This window comes from Macaca mulatta, chromosome 14, assembly GCF_049350105.2.
Source record: "Macaca mulatta isolate MMU2019108-1 chromosome 14, T2T-MMU8v2.0, whole genome shotgun sequence".
NCBI lineage: Eukaryota > Metazoa > Chordata > Mammalia > Primates > Cercopithecidae > Macaca > Macaca mulatta.
The window spans coordinates 75,435,705-75,451,817 of NC_133419.1; the positions used below are offsets into that span (position 1 = coordinate 75,435,705).

At 39.7% G+C, this 16,113-nt stretch overlaps 1 protein-coding gene across 4 annotated transcripts in view; it reads left to right on the forward strand.

Annotated features, from left to right (window-relative positions):
* The first annotated feature begins 2,540 nt into the window (after positions 1-2,540).
* SLCO2B1 (solute carrier organic anion transporter family member 2B1) overlaps positions 2,541-16,113 on the forward strand; it is a 158,674-nt gene continuing 145,101 nt past the window's right edge. For 3 of the 4 annotated variants that reach the window (XM_077960375.1, XM_077960370.1, XM_077960374.1), the window contains exon 1: positions 2,545-2,925. The gene's annotated coding sequence lies outside the window, so the exon portion shown is untranslated. Of the gene's footprint in view, positions 2,926-16,113 lie in introns of all 4 variants that reach the window. The other variant, XM_077960372.1, reaches the window with a different exon arrangement.

Sequence of the window (16,113 nt, forward strand, 5' to 3'; positions counted from 1 at the left end):
AATATATGTTCTGTCTCTATAGAATTGCCTATTCTGGACATTTCATATAAATGAAATAATATAATATGTGCTCTTTTGTGATTTGCTTATTTCACTTAGCATAATGTTTTCAAGGTTCATCCATGTTGTAGTAAATTCATCAATATGTCATTCCTTTTTTAAAAAACGGCCTTATTGAGATATAGTTCACCCATTTACACAGACAATTCATCCATTTAAAGTGTACAATTCAATGGGTTTTGATATATTAAATTATTAACTTTTTAAAACTATAGTAAAATCAATATAATGTTAGCCATTGTAACCATTTTGAAATGTACAGTTTCATGGCATTAATTACATTCACAATGTTTTGCGATCATCACCACTATCTATTTCCAAAAACTTTTTCATTATTTTAAACAAAAGCTCTATAAACATCAAGCAGTAACTCTCTATCCTGTCTCCCCTTAGCCCCAGTAATTTCTAATCTAGTTTCTGTCTTGTGAATTTTCCTCTTCTAGATACCTCATGTAAGTGGTATCACACAATATTTGTACTTTTATGTCTGGATTATTTTACTAAGCATCATGCCTTCAAGGTTCATCCATGTTGTAGCATACATCAAAATTTCATTTCTTTTTGTGGCTAAATAGTATTCCATTGTATATATACTCCACATTTTGTTTATCCTTTCATCAATGGATGTACATTTGGGTTGTTTCCACCTTTTGGCTATTGTGAATAGTGCTGCTGTGAACACTCATGTACAAATTTTGTATTTTGGATATATATACCCAGCAGTGGATTTGCTGGGTTATATGGTAATTCCATGTTTATTTGAGGAAATGCCAAACTTTTTCTAAAATGGTTGCATCTTTGACATTCCTCTCAGCAATGTATAAGGGTTTCAGTTTTTCCACATCCTCACTAACACTTGTTATTTTCCCATTTTGATTACAGCCATTCTAGTGAGTGTGAGATGTATCTCATTGTGGTTTTGGCTTGCATTTTCCTAATGGCTAATGATGTAGAGCATCTTTTCATGTGCTAATTGTACATTTGTATATCTTCTTGGGAGAAATGTCTATTCAAGTCCTTTGCCCATTTAAAAATTGAAAACCGGGCACGGTGGCTCACGCCTGTAATCCCAGCACTTTGGGAGGCTGAGGTGGGTGGATCACCTGAGGTCAGGAGTTTGAGACCAGCATGGCCAACATGACAAAATCCCATCTCTACTAAAAAATACAAAAATTAGCTGGGCATGGTGGTGCACACCTGTAATCTCAGCTACTTGGGAGGCTGAGGCAGGCGAATTGCTTGAACCTGGGAGGCGGAGGATGCAGTGAGCTGAGATCACCTCCATTGCACTCCAACCTGGGCAACAAGAGTGAAACTCTGTCTCAAAAAATATATAAAATAAAAATAAATAAATAAATAAATAAATAAATAAATAAATAAATAAAAACTGAGTTGTTTGTTTTTTGTTGTTGAGTTGTAGAAATTCTTTATGTATTCCGGATACTAGTAACTTATCAGATATACAAATTGCAAATATTTCCTCCCATTTTATGGGTTGTCTTTTTACTTTCTTAATAGAGTCTTTTGGAGTATAACAATTTAAAAGTTTGATGACGTCCAATTTATTTATTTTTCTTTTGTTGCCTGTGTTTCTTTGTGTCATGTCTAAGAAACCATTGCCAAATCCAAAGTTATGAAAATGTACCTCTATGTTTTCTTCTAAGGATTTTATGGTTTTAGCCCTTACACTAGGTCTTTGATCCATTTGGAGTTAATTTTTGTATACAGCGTAAGGTAAAGAGCCAAATTCATTCTTTTGCATGTGATTATTCAGTTGTTTCAACACCATATTTTGAAGAGACTATTTTTTCCTCATTGAATGGTCTTGGCATTCTTGTCAAAAATCAATTGACCGGAGATGCATGGGTTTATTTTTTGGAGTCTTAATTCTATTCCATTGACCTATACATTTATATTTATGCCAGTACCTCTCTATCTGTCTGTCTGTCTGTCTCTCTCTCTCTCTCTCTTTCTGAGATGGGATCTCGTTCTGTCACCCAGGTGGGAATGCAGTGGCAAAATCATAGCTCACTGCAGCCTCGAGTTCCTGGGCTCAAACAGTCCTCCTGCCTCAGCCTCCCAAGTAACTGGGACTACAGGCATGCACCACCGCATGAGTTTGGGTTGTTCTTGTTTCTCTAAGGGTGGAGACCACCCCTCATTTTGTCTTATGCCCAATTTCTGCCTCCAAAGAAAGAAGAAGTAAAAACTAAAAGGCAGAAATGAAATCCACAGGCACATAGCCCGACGCATGCCCTGGGCCTGGTAGTTAAAAATCAACCCCAACCTAACTGCTTGTGTTATCTATAGATTCCAGACATTGCATGGAAAAGCATTGTGAAAATCCCTGTCCTGTTCTGTTCTGTTCTAATTACTGGTGCATGCAGCCCTCAGTCACATACTCACAGCTTGCTCAATCAGTCACAACCCTCTCACGCAGACTCCCTTAGAGTTATAAGCCATTACATGGGACAGGAATTGCTCACTCAGGAAGCTTGGTTTTTGAGACGCAAGTCTGCTGACACTCCCAGCCAAGTAAACCTCCTTCATTCTTTAACCCAGTGTCTGAGGAGTCTTGTCTGCGGCTCGTCCTACTTCATTTCTTGGTTCCCTGACTGGGAAGCAAGGTGATTGGTGGACAGTCAAGGCAGCCCCTTAGGCGACTTAGCCCAACCCTGTGGAGCATCCCTGTGGGGGATTCAGACAAGCCTGAGCAACACGGATCCAAAGAGCCCTCCCAGGTAGGCAATTGCCCCAGTGGGATGCCTTGCCAGAGCAGCATGTGGCAGGCCCCCACGGAGGATCAACACAGTGACTGAACCCTGGGAAGGAACTGGTACTTGGAGTCCGGATGTCTGAAACTTGGTAAGACTGGTCTTTGGAACTTGCCCACTCCATTTGAGTGGAAGCATGGCCTGATCACCCACAGTGTGCCTGTACTGGCACTTTGGTTTTTGTTTTTGACTTGACTTGGATTGCTTTATACTTTGGTTTTGGTTTTGACCTGGCTTGGATTTCTTGATACTCTGATTTTGGTTTTGATCTGGTTCGGTATAAACTGTAAAAGTGTGTGTGTGTCCTTTTTACCCTTTCTTTATTTTGTGGTGTGCATGTGGTGTGAGCATGGTGTTTTGTCTCGAGGAAGCCTGGGTCAGGCACAAAGTAAGCCCACCCCACTAGGAACTATGTTGAAAAATTTCGAGAAAGGATTTAAGGGAGATTACAGTGTTACTGTGACACCAGGAAAACTTAGAACTTTGTATGAAATAGACTGGCCAGCATTACAAGTGGGTTGACCATCAGAAGGAAGCCTGGACAGGTCCCTTGTTTCAAAGGTATAGCACAAGGTAAACTGTAAGCCAGGGCACCCAGACCAGTTCCCATACGTAGATATTTGATTACAGCTGGTTTTAGATGGCCCCCAACCTCCCACAGTGGTTGAGGTGGGAGAACAGCAGCATAACAAGCTGGCAGAGGCAAGGAAAGACCAGCAGAGTGAGAGAGAGGAAAGAGACAGAGAGGAAAAGTGGCAAAGAGAGAGAGGAAGATACAGAGAGACAAAGAGGGAGTCAAGGAGAGAGAGAGAGAGAGAGGCAGAGAAAGAGGAAGAGACGGGGCAAAAGGAAAGTCAGAGAGAGAGAGAGAAAGTCAGAGAGAAAGAGAGATACAAATAGTTAAGAAAAAAACAGTTACCCTATTCCTTTAAAAGCCAAGGTAAATTTAAAACCTATAATTGATAATTAAAGGTATTCTCCATAACCCTATAACACTCCAATACCACTTTGTTGTCAATGTAAATAAAGGCATATGCCCTTGTAAGGAAAGCACAAAGGCCACTGATAACCCATAGCCTTCCTATCAAAAATCCTTAACCCAGTAACCCATGGATGTCCCAAATGCATTCAATCTGTAGCAGCAACTGCTTCGCTAACCAAAGAAAGTAGAAAAATAACTTTTAGAGGAAACCTCATTGTGAGCACACCTCACCAGTTCAGAAGTATCCTAAGGGGGAAAAAAAAGGCAAAAAGGTAGCTTACTAACTTAAAAATCTTAAAGTATAGGGCCATCCTGTTAAAAAAAAAAAAATGATTTAACATTAATCACTGAAAATTTCCTTAACCCAGCAGGTTTCCTAACAGGGGATCTAAATCTTAATTACCATACAAAGGTCCGACCAGACCTAGGAGGAACTTCCTTCAGGACAGGATGATAGATGGTTCCTCCAGGGTAATTGAAGGGGGAAAAAAAAGCTATCTATACCAATTCTAAGTTAATTTGGAGAAAACAAAGTCTTATTAATAGCAAAGGATAATGGAAATCCCAAACTTACAAGGTTTTCAAGGTTTTCAACAAAAGTAAAGTTTGCTAAAAGTTAACAGTGTAACATGTATTATAGTAACTTCTAATCTTGTGGCCTTAGACAGTCTAGTCCACAGATATAAAGGAAGTTCACTTTGGAAAAGAATGGTTATCATCTTCGAAAAAAAGGAGAGCAGAATTTATGTAAAAAGAATGTTATACGGTAAATTCTTGTCCTGAAATATATTAACTGGTTGTTTAAAGAAAGAAATGTTTATAATAAATCAGAAAGTTGAAACATGTCAAAGAATTGTCTGTGAAAGTAGTAAAAAAAAGTTATTAAAAAAAGTATGCAAGAAATGTTGCATAATTTAAAAGTAATTAGGCCTCCTGAATGTAAAAGTATTGAAAAAACAGTTTATGTGCAAGGTGTGTAAGGAAAGTAAAATATACCTCTGGTAAAAGGATTATAAGGAGGCATAAGAATGTGAATTTTTGCCTACATTGAAAGATTTAAAAAAATTTGTTTTGAAGGTTTAAACAAGTTTTGAAACATTAATTATAAAGGAAATTCTGTGTGTAAACGTATTAGCAAAAGTTAAAGGGGTATCATCCAGTTTTTCTGTGAACCGGACGTTAAAGTAAAAACACAATAGGTTTTTCTAAAAGCACTAACCTACTCTTTAACAAAAATTATAAAATGTTAAAAAGAGTTTTTAAAAATCTTACCTTATGGTCAGACATTAAAAATTGAATAAACATGTCTACAAAGTTTTATTAAAACTAAGTTTAACATTAATAACACACTAATATAAAGGTGAAATTTAGCTTATCTGGTATAAAAATCGTACAGAAAGTATTGTCAAATATAAAATGGTGTTTGGCTTTCTTTGGTCTAAAAACTAATAAAATAGTTGCTAAAGGAAATTTCTCTGTAAGAAGGCACCAAGGACTATAAAGTCCACTGCTGATGTCCCCACATTTAAAACAAAAGGTCAATTTCTTAAAAATTACGTACTTGGTTTATCTTCCACTTTCCTTTCCCTCAAAACTAAAAGTCTTTTAGCACATGTACCACCCCTAGAATTTCCCATAAACCAGCACCAGCCTGAAAATCACGTTCTCATCAAAGGGTGGAAAGAAGGAAAACTCGAGCCAGCCTGAGAAGGACTCTACCTTGTGCTGCTAACCACCAAGACTCCTGTTTGTACAGTGAAAAAGGGATGGACTCATCACACTGGAGTCAAGAAAGCCCCACCCCCTCCAGAGTCGTGGGCCATAGTCACAGGGGAAAACCCTACCAAACTACAGCTAAGAAAAATTTAACTGTTTCATCTATTACACTTTCTTCTTTCCTCGCTCTATTGCTAACCATCTAGTTATTAACATAACCAAGTCAATTTCACCTCAAACTATTGCATTTAATGCTTGCCTTGTTACACCCTGTGGGGACTTGCCAAGTCAAAGACTGCTCTCTACTTCAGAAGAGTACCTCTGTCCCTCCTGACTCTCCTCAGACTAGGCATTAGTACATTAGGACCATTTAATCTGAGGAGATTTTGATAAAGACCCCAGTATCAACCAGGAGTCTTTCCCCTGATGTAGAGTTTTTATGCTGTAGTTGGTCCAACGTTCTGTGAACCACTAAAGAGCAAGGATGGACTGCCCCAACTGGTTTTTGTAATTTCCTAAAAGCATACATTCATTTTACTAGAGGATCATAGAAGTTATAGACTTAAAACAAACCTCAACAATTAAGACAGGCTACCAAGATGCAAATGCCTGGTTGGAATAAATCAAATATTTGATCTGCAGATTAAACAAAAGCAATTGTTATGCTTGTGCACATGGCAGGCCAGAGGTCCAGACTGTCCCCTTTCCACTAAGGTGGTCCTCCAGTCGACCAGGCGTGGACTGCATGGTAGCTCTTTTCCAGGATTCTACAGCCTGGAGTAATAAGTCATGCCAGGCTCTCTCTCTGCTATATCCTGAAGTTCGACACCCTGTGGGTCAGCCCCCAAGGGCCATCCAGCTTCCGTCTCCCAACACTAAGTTCACTTCATGTCTCTCATGTCAGGGAGGAAACAGCGTTCTTTGGAGACCTGAAGGGATGCAGTGAGCTTAAGAATTTTCAAGAGCTTACCAATAAATCAGCTCTTGTTCATCCCTGAGTGGACGTGTGATGGTATTGTGGTGGACCTTTTACTGGACACTCTGCCTAATAACTAGAGTGGCACTTGTGCTTTAGTCCAACTGGCTATCCTTTTCACCCTGGCATTTCATCAACCAGAGGGAGGGCAGGTAATAGAAGAAGGATGGATCCAGTTATCAGCTGGAAGAATAGCTGTGCCACGACTACTAGGAGCGGCAGTCGTACTGGCTGTGCATGAGACCACCCACCAAGGCCAAGAGTCACTTGAAAAGTTGTTAGGCTGGTACTTCTACATCTCATGTCTGTCAACCCTTGCCAAAACAGTGGCGCAGCAGTGTGTCACCTCCCAGCAGCACAATGCTAGGCAAGGTCCAACCGTCCTGCCCGGCATACAGGCTTATAGAGCAGCCCCCTTTGAAGATCTCCAAGTAGACTTCAGCGAGATGCCCAGATGTGGAGATCTCATCCCTAGATTTGGACTGCCCTTACAAATTGGCTCGGACAATGGGCCAGCATTTGTGACTGACTTGGTACAGAAGACAGCAAAGGTGATCGGGTGTAGATCAAGGATTAGAACAAGCCCCCTTGCGGCCATGGTGAAAAGGACCCCAGACCGTCATCTTGACCACTCCCACGGCCGTAAAAGTGAAAGGAATCCCAGCCTGGATCTACAGCAGCTGCGTGAAACCCGCAGCACCTGAGACCTGGGAGGAGAGACCAAGCCCGGACAATCCCTACAAAGTGACCCTGAACAAGATGGCAAGCGCTGCTCCAGTCACACCAAGAAGCTGACTGGTCCACACACAGCCAAAGCATGAGGAAACTCACTGTGGGACTTATTTTCCTTAAGTTTTGGACTTGTACAGTACGGACTTCAACTGACCTTCCTCAAACTAAGGGCTGTTCCCAGCATATACATCAGGTCACTAAGGTAGAGCAAAAAGTTAAAACTGTCTTTTTGTTCTATAGTTATTACAAATGTGCTGGAACTCTAAAAAGGACTTGTTTGTATAATGCCACCCAGTACAAGGTGTGTAGCCCAAGAAGTGACCAGCCTGACGTGTGTTATAACCCATCTGAACCCCCTATGGTCACAGTTTTGTTTTTTTGTTTGTTTGTTTGTTTGTTTGTTTTGAGACAGAGTCTTGCCCTCCCTCTGTCACCCAGGCTGGAGTGCAGTGGTGCGATCTCAACTCACTGCAAACTCCACGTCCCTGGTTCACGCCATTGTCCTGACTCAGCCTCCTGAGTAGCTGGGACTACAGGCGCCTGCCAACACCTGGCTAATTGTTTTTGTATTTTTAGTAGAGACAGGGTTTCACCATGTTAGTCAGGATGGTTTTGATCTCTTGACCTTGTGATCCACCACCTTGGCCTCCCAAAGTGCTGGGATTACAGGCATGAGCCACCATGCCCGGCCAGTCACAGTTTTTAAAATAAAATTAAAAACAGTCACCTGGTGAGGTCTAAACCATACTAAAAAGAATCCATTTAGTAAATTCCCAAAGTTGCAAACCGTGTGGGCCCACCCGGAGTTCCACCAGGACTGGACATATCCCCACTGGATTATACTGGATATGCGGGCATAGAGCTTATGCCAGATTACCCAACCAGTGGGCAGGTAGTTGTGTTATTGGCACTATTAAACCTTCCTTCTTCCTACTGCCCATAAAAACAGGCAAACTCCTGGGCTTCCCTGTTTATGCTTCCCGCCGAAAGAGAAACATAGCTATAGCTAATTGGAAAGATGATAAACAGCCCCCTAAGAAAGTCATACAATACTATGGACCTGCTACTTAGGCACAAGATGGCTTATGGGGATACTGGACTCCCATTTACATGCTCAACCAAATCATACAGTTACAAGCTGTCTTAGAAATAATCACTAATAAAACCGGCAGAGTCTTGACTATTCTGACCCGGCAAGAAACTCAGATGAGAAATGCTATCTATCAAAATAGGTTGGCTCTTGACTACTTGCTAGCAGCTGAGGGAGAGGTCTGTGGGAAATTTAACCTTACCAATTGCTGTTTACACATAGATGATCAAGGGCAAGTAGTTGAAGACATAGTTAGAGATATGACAAAACTGGCACATGTGCCCATGCAAGTGTGGCATGGATTTAATCCTAGGGCCGTGTTTAGAAAATGGTTCCCAGCGCTAGGAGGATTTAAAACTCTTATAATAGAGATTATAATAGTAATAGGAACCTTCTTACTACTCCCTTGTTTGCTACCTGTACTCCTTCAAATGATAAAAAGCTTCATCGCTACCTTAGTTCACCAAAATGCTTCAGCACAACTATACTATATAAATCACTATCTATCCTATAAGAAGACATGGGCAGTGAGGGTGAAAGTGAGAACTCCCACTAATGAGTGAAGTTCTCAAGGGGGAATAAGGGAGGAGACCACCCCTCATATTGTCTTATGCCCAATTTCTGCCTCCAAAGAAAGAAAAAGTAAAAACTAAAAGGCAGAAATGAAATCCACAGGCACATAGCCCGACGCATACCCTAGGCCTGGTAGTTAAAAATCAACCCCTGACGTAACTGCTGTGCTATCTATAGATTCCAGACATTGCATGGAAAAGCATTGTGAAAATCCCTGTCCTGTTCTGTTCTGTTCTCTTCTAATTACCGGTGCATGCAGCCCCCAATCCCGTACCCCCTGCTTGCTCAATCCATCACGACCCTCTCACGCAGACCCCCTTAGAGTTGTAAGCCATTAAACAGGACAGGAATTGCTCACTTGGGGAGCTCAGCTTTTAAGATGCAAGTCTGCTGAAGCTCCCAGTCGAATAAAGCTCCCTCATTCTTTAACCCAGTGTCTGAGGAGTTTTGTCTGTGGCTTGTCCTGCTACATCTCCAGTTCCATGAGATGTGACCTTGGATTATCTATTTGTGCTCCTTCAGACTTTTTGATGTAGGCATTTAATGGTATGAACTTTCTTCTTAACACTGCTTTTGATGTATTCCACAGGTTTTGATAAGTTATGTCACCGAGACAGGAAAATAGGGTCTGGAGGCAGGGAACATAAAGCTGATTCACACTTCAGCTATGACAGGAAATATCCTCTCCATAGGGCGTACGCTGTAAATGACTTTGTAACTTTACTTCATCCTCTCCATTTACATAGGGTGTACCCAGAGTAACGAATGGAATCCTCTAGGGGGTATTTAAACTCCCCACAATTCTGTAATGGGGCCTTTGAGTTCCTATGCTCAGGCCCACTCCCACGCTGTGAAGTGTACTTTCATTTTCAGTAAACCCCTTCCTCCCTTCCTTGCTTTGTTTGTACATTTTGTCCAATTCTTTGTTCAAGATGCCAAGAGCCTGGACACTCTCCACTGGTGACATCACTATTATCATTCAGTTCAAAGAATTTTTAAATTTCCATCTTGATTTCATTGTTGACCCAGTGATCATTCAGGAGCAGTTTATTTAATTTCTATGTATTTGTGTCGTTTTGAGGGTTCCTTTTGGAGTTGATTTACAGTTTTATTCCACTGTGGTATGAGAGAGTACTTGATACAATTTCGATTTTCTTAAATTTACTGAGACTTGTTTTGTGACCTATCATATGGTCTATCTTGGAGAATGTGCCATGTGCTGATTAATAGAATGTATATTCTGCAGCTGTTGAGTAGAATGTTCTGTAAATATCTGTTAAGTCCTTTTGTTGTAGAATGTAGTTTAAGTCCATTGATTCTTTGTAGACTTTGTCTTGATAACCTGTCTAGTGCTGTCAGTGGAGTATTAAAGTCCAACCCACTATTATTGTGTTACTGTCTATCTCATTTCTTAGGTCAAGTAGTAATTGTTTTATAAATTGTAGAGCTCCAGTGTTAGGTGCATATATATTTAGAATTGTGATATTTTCCTGCTGGACTAGTATATGATGTCCCTCTTTGTCTTTTTTAACTGTTGTTGCTTTAAAGTTTGTTTTGTCTGATATAAGAATAGCTACTCCTGCTCGCTTTTAGTGTCCATTTGCATGGGATATCTTTTTCCACCCCTTTATCTTAAGTTTATGTGAATCTGTATGTGTTAGGTGAGTCTCCTGAAGACAGTAGAAACTTGATTGGTGAATTCTTATCCATTCTGCCATTCTGTATCTTTTAAGCACGGCATTTAGTCCATTTACATTCAATGTTAGTGTTGAGATGTGGAGAGCTATTCTATACATCATGCTATTTTTTTGCTTGAATACCTTGGGTTTTTTTTTTTTTTTTTTTTTAATTGTGTTATTATTATTTGGTCCCATGAGACTTATGCTTTAAGGAGGTTCTGTTTTGGTGTATTTCATGGATTTGTTTCAAGATTTAGAGCTCTTTTTAGCAGTTCTTGTAGTCCTGGCTTGGTACTGGTGAATTCTCTCAGCATTTGTTTGTCTGGAAAAGAATGTATCTCTCCTTCATTTATGAAGCTTAGTTTCACTGGATACAAAATTATTGGCTGATACTTATTTTGTTTAAGGAAGCTAAAAATAGAACCTCAATCCCTTCTAGTTTGTAGGGTTTCTACTGAGAAATCCGCTGTTAATCTGATAGGTTTTCCTTTATGGGTTACTTGATGCTTTTGCCTCACAGCTCTTAAGATTCTTTCCTGTCTTGACTTTAGATAACCTGATGACTATGTGCCTAGGCAATGATCTTTTTGTGATGAATTCCCCAGGTGTTCTTTGAGCTTCTTGTATTTGAATGTCTAGATCTTTAGCAAGGCTGGAGAAGTTTTCCTCAATTATTTCCTCAAGTATGTTTTCCATACTCTTAGATTTATCTTCTTCCTTGAGAACACCAATTATTCTTAGGTTTGGACGTTTAACATAGTCCCAAACTCCTTGGAGGCTCTGTTCATTTTTAAAAATTATTTTTTCTTTGTCTCTGATGGATTCAGTAAATTCAAAAACCTTGTCTTTGAGGTCTGAAGTTCTTCTGCTCCTTCAATTTTATTGCTTAGAGTTTCCAGTGCATTTTGCATTTCTCTAAGTGTGTCCTTGATTTCCAGAAGTTGTGATTGTTTTTTATTTATGCTATCTATTTCACTGAATAATGTTCCTTTCATATCCTGTATCATGTTTTTGATTTCTTTAAGTTGGACTTCACTTTACTCTGGTACCTCCTTGATTAACTCAATAATTGACCTTCTGAATTCTTTTTCTGGCAATTCAGAGATTTCATCTTGATTTGGATCCATTGCTGTTGTGAAAGGAAAGTAAATCTTGAGGCCCCTAAATCACTAAGCTAAAGAGAAAAGTCAAGCTGGGAACTGCTTGGGGCAAACCTGCCTTCCATTCTATTCAAAGTCACCCCTCCACTCACTTGCCTCCTTTGAAGAGGCTGATTAGAAACTCAGAAGAATGCAACTGTTCCTCTCACCTGTCTGTGACCTGGAAACCTCCTCCCCACTTTGAGTCTTCCTACCTTTGCTTCAAGTTGTCCTGCCTTTCCAGACCAAACCAATGTACTTCTTACATATGTTGATTAATGTCTCATGTCTCCCTAAACTGTATAAAACTAAGCTGTGCCCCGACCACCTTGGGCACAAGTCGTCAGGACTTCCTGAGGCTGTGTCACGGGTGTGTCCTCAACCTTGGCAAAACAAACTTCCTAAATTGAGACCTATTTCAGATTTTCTGAGTTCACACTGTAAGCTGGTGTGATCTTTTGGTGTTAAAGACCTTGCTTTGTCATATTATCAGAATTGTTTTTCCAATCCCTTCTTATTTGGGTAGACTATGTCAAAAGGAAGATTTGGGATTCAAGGGCTGCTGTTCAAATTCTTTTATCCCACCGGGTGCTCCCTTGATGTGGTGTTCTCCCGCTTCACCTAGGAATGGGGCTTCCTGAGAGCTGAACTGTAGTGACTGTTCTTGCTCTTCTGAATCTAGCCACCTTGTGGAGCTACCAGGCTCTGGGCTGGTCCTAGGAGTGTCTGCAAAGAGTCCTGTGATGTGATCTATCTTCAGGTCTTAGAGCTGTGGCTACCAGCGCCTGCTCTGGTGGAGGTAGCAGGAGAGTGAAGTGGATTCTGTGAGGGTCCTTGGTTGTGTTTTTGTTTAATGCACTGGTTTTGTGTTGATTGACCTTCAGTCAGGAGGTGGCACTTGCAAGATCACATCAGCTGTGGTTTTATAGGAAGGATGCAAACCTGGTTAAGTATTCTGGTTTCTCAGGCAGTAGGCAGGGCCATAGAGCTTCCAAGAGATTATAACTTTTGTCTTAAGCTAGCAGGGCATGTAGAGAAACACCACCAGGTGCGAGCAGGGATAGGTGTGTCTGAGCTCAGCTTCTCATTTGGCAGGGCTTGCTGTGGCTCCTGTATCATATGGGGGTGTGGTTCCCTGTCCAGTGGAGTTATATTCCCAAGGGGATTATGGCTGCCTCTGCTGAGTCACTAGGGAATTGGGGGAAGGTTGGCAGTCTAAGACCTCACCTTGCTCCCATGCAGCCCACAGTGCTAAAGGCCAGCCTCACTCCCACTGTGCCCCCACAACAGCACCATGTCTATTTCTAGGCAGCCAGTGACCTAGGCTGAGAATTTGCCCCAGACCACGAGCCTTCCTGTTGAGAAACCAAGCAGACTCACAGTTTTTTGGCATCTCAGGGAGCCTGATTTGGTGATCCAGTTCCTTCAAAGGCTCTATAGATTCTCTTGGCTTTCCTGGTATGTTCCTGTGGTAGCTCTTGGAGCAAAAGTCTCCACATACTGTCCTGTCCATCTGAGTGGGAGCTGCAAGCTAGTCCTGCCTCCTATCTGCCATCTTTCCCCAGATGAGATATATTTTGATATACTTTCACATTCAATGTATTTGTCTTTGGATCTAAAATGAGTCTTTTATAGATAGTATATAGCTGGATAATACCTTTTAAAAAATACATCCTTCTAATTTCCGCTTTTTAACTGGAGAGTATAATCCATTTACATTTAAAAAAATTACTGGTAAAGAAGGGCTTGTTTTGCCATTTTGCTATTTGTTTTTTATGTTGTATCTTTTTTTGTTCCTTAATTCCTTCATTACTGCCTTCTTTTGTGTTTAGTTGGTTTTCTTGTAGTGTGCCATTTTGATTCCCTCCTCATATTTTTTTTCTGGATATTTCAAAGATACTTTCTTAATGGTTACCCTAAGGATTACAACTAATATTCTAAATTCATAATAATCTAGTTTGAATTGATACCTGCTTAGCTTCAATAGCATACAGAAAGTCTGTGCCTGTACTGCTGTCTTCTCCTCCTTTATGTTATTGTCACAAATTACATCTTTAGAAATTGTGTTCTGGTTAACATAGATTAATAATTTTTCTTGTATTCATTTGTCTTTTAAATCATATAGGAAAAAAGAAGTGATTTGTAAACCAAACATACACTAATACTGGATTTTTATATTTATCTGTGTAGTTGTCTTTACCAGAGATCTTATCTTTTTTCTTTATGTGGCATCAATTTATTGTTACTGTCCTTTCATTTTATCCTAAAGAACTTTCCTTAGTATTTCTTATAGGGAAGGTCTGCTGGTGATGAGCTCCCTCAACCTTTGTTATCTGAGAATGTCTTAATTTCTATTTCATTTTGAAGAATCATTGTGCCATATATAGAATTATTGGTTGACAGACTTTTTTTCTTTTATCACTTTAAATATATCAATTCACTGCCCTCTGGTCTCCATGGTTTCTGATGAGAAATCAGCTGTAAATCTTCCTTAGGATCCCTTGCATGTGACTATTCAGGTCTCTCTTGCTGTTTTCAAGACTCTCTCTTTGTCTTTTGACATTTGATTATAATGTATATTGGTATGAATGTCTTTGAGTTTCTCCTATTTGAGGTTTTTTGTTTAGCTTCTTGGATGTGTAGATTGATGTCTTTCAGCAAATTTGGGAAATGTTTGGCTATTATTTCTTCAAATATTCATTTTGTACCTTTCTCTCCTCTCCTTCTGGTACTCTCATAATGCATATGTTGGTGTGCTTGATGATGTATCACAGGTCTTGTAAGCTCTGCTTATTTTTCTTCATTCTTTTTTCTCTCTGCTCCTCCAATTGGGTAATCTCAATTGACCTATCTTCAAATTCACTGATTCTTTGTACTGCCTGCTCAAATATGCTGTTGAACCCACATAATAAACATTTTCACTTCAGTTATAGTTTTCAACTCCATAATTTCTACTTAGTTCCTTTTTATAATTTTTCTTTCTTTATTGGTATCCTTAATTTATTGAGACATCTTTTGGTTTTATTTGTTTCTTTGTTCATAGTTTCCTTTAACTCTTTGAACATACTAAAGACAAGTATTTTAAACTCTTCATCTAGGAAGCTCAATGTCTGAGCTACCTCAAGGATAGTTTTTGTTAATTTGTGTTTTCTGTAAATGGGCCATATTTTCCTGTTTTTTTGCATGCCTTATAAATTTTTGGTTTAAAACTGGACATTTTGAGTATTCTAATGTGGTAACTCTGGAAATCAGATTCTCCTCACCCTCCCCAGAGTTTGCTGCTGTTGTTTGTTATGTGCTGCCATCATCTTTTTCTTTTGTGACTTTTTCAAACTGTTTTTGGCAAAGACTGTATTCTTTGTTGTATATGGTCACTGAATTCTATATCTGTTAGTTCAGTGGTCAGTCAGTGTCTTGAAAGAGATTTCCTTAAATGCTAAAATGTAGCACCTCTTTCTTCATGAAATACTCCATGGTTGTTGTAAGTTTTTTTCTTAATTGGATCCAGGGTTCTAAAAAAGTTTGATTCTGTTAGTTTTTGCCAACTCCATGGTTGCTTCAATAGAGAAACAAATTCTTGGCACTTTCTATTTCATCATTCTCAGTGATGTTACTTGGTTGATTTTTTTAAAGCAAATTACTTGATTGGACTCAAACTATAAGTTTGGTGTTGCTTGCAGTCAGTTGTAACTAAAGTATCAATTAAGTTTTTTAAGACTTAGCTGCATGCTGATTTGAGTTTTCCCCAGACACTCATGGTTCAGGGTCATCCCGGGAATGTAGGAAGAGTTTCTACATAGAACTCAATCTTCTCTCTAGTTCTTTCCTTTCTGGATGCCCTCTGGTCTCTGTGATTTCTGATGAAAACTCAGCTGTAAGTCTTCCTTAGGATCCCCTGCATGTGACTATTCAGGTCTCTCTTGCTGCTTTCAAGATTCTCTCTTTGTCTTTTGACAATTTGATTATAATGTATCTTGGTCTACCCTGACTTCCCTACCCCATCTTACTGCTGACTTTTCAGACATGATGGTTGTTCTCGTCTGTCTTCTGGTTCTTCTGACTTGAGGGACGCAGATTTTCTATTAAAGTGTTAGTCATTGTGCTTGGCATTATAACTGTAGTATGTAAAATCAGGAAAATCATCCTGCACTTATACTTTTTTTCAAGTTTTTGACATTTCTTTAGGCTCTGCCTGCTTTTTGTTGCTCTCCAGAATCTTCAAGTAGTTAAAAAAAAAAAATTCCCCAGAGTTTATAATTGTTATCTGTGGGGAAGGGTGGAAAGGAGAGGAAGTCTGTTAGGAGCTCTCTCTACCATACCTATAGCAGAATTGATTAGAACAGGTTTGAAATCCAGTTCTGGTGCTTACTTGTTTATATGGCCAACCACAGT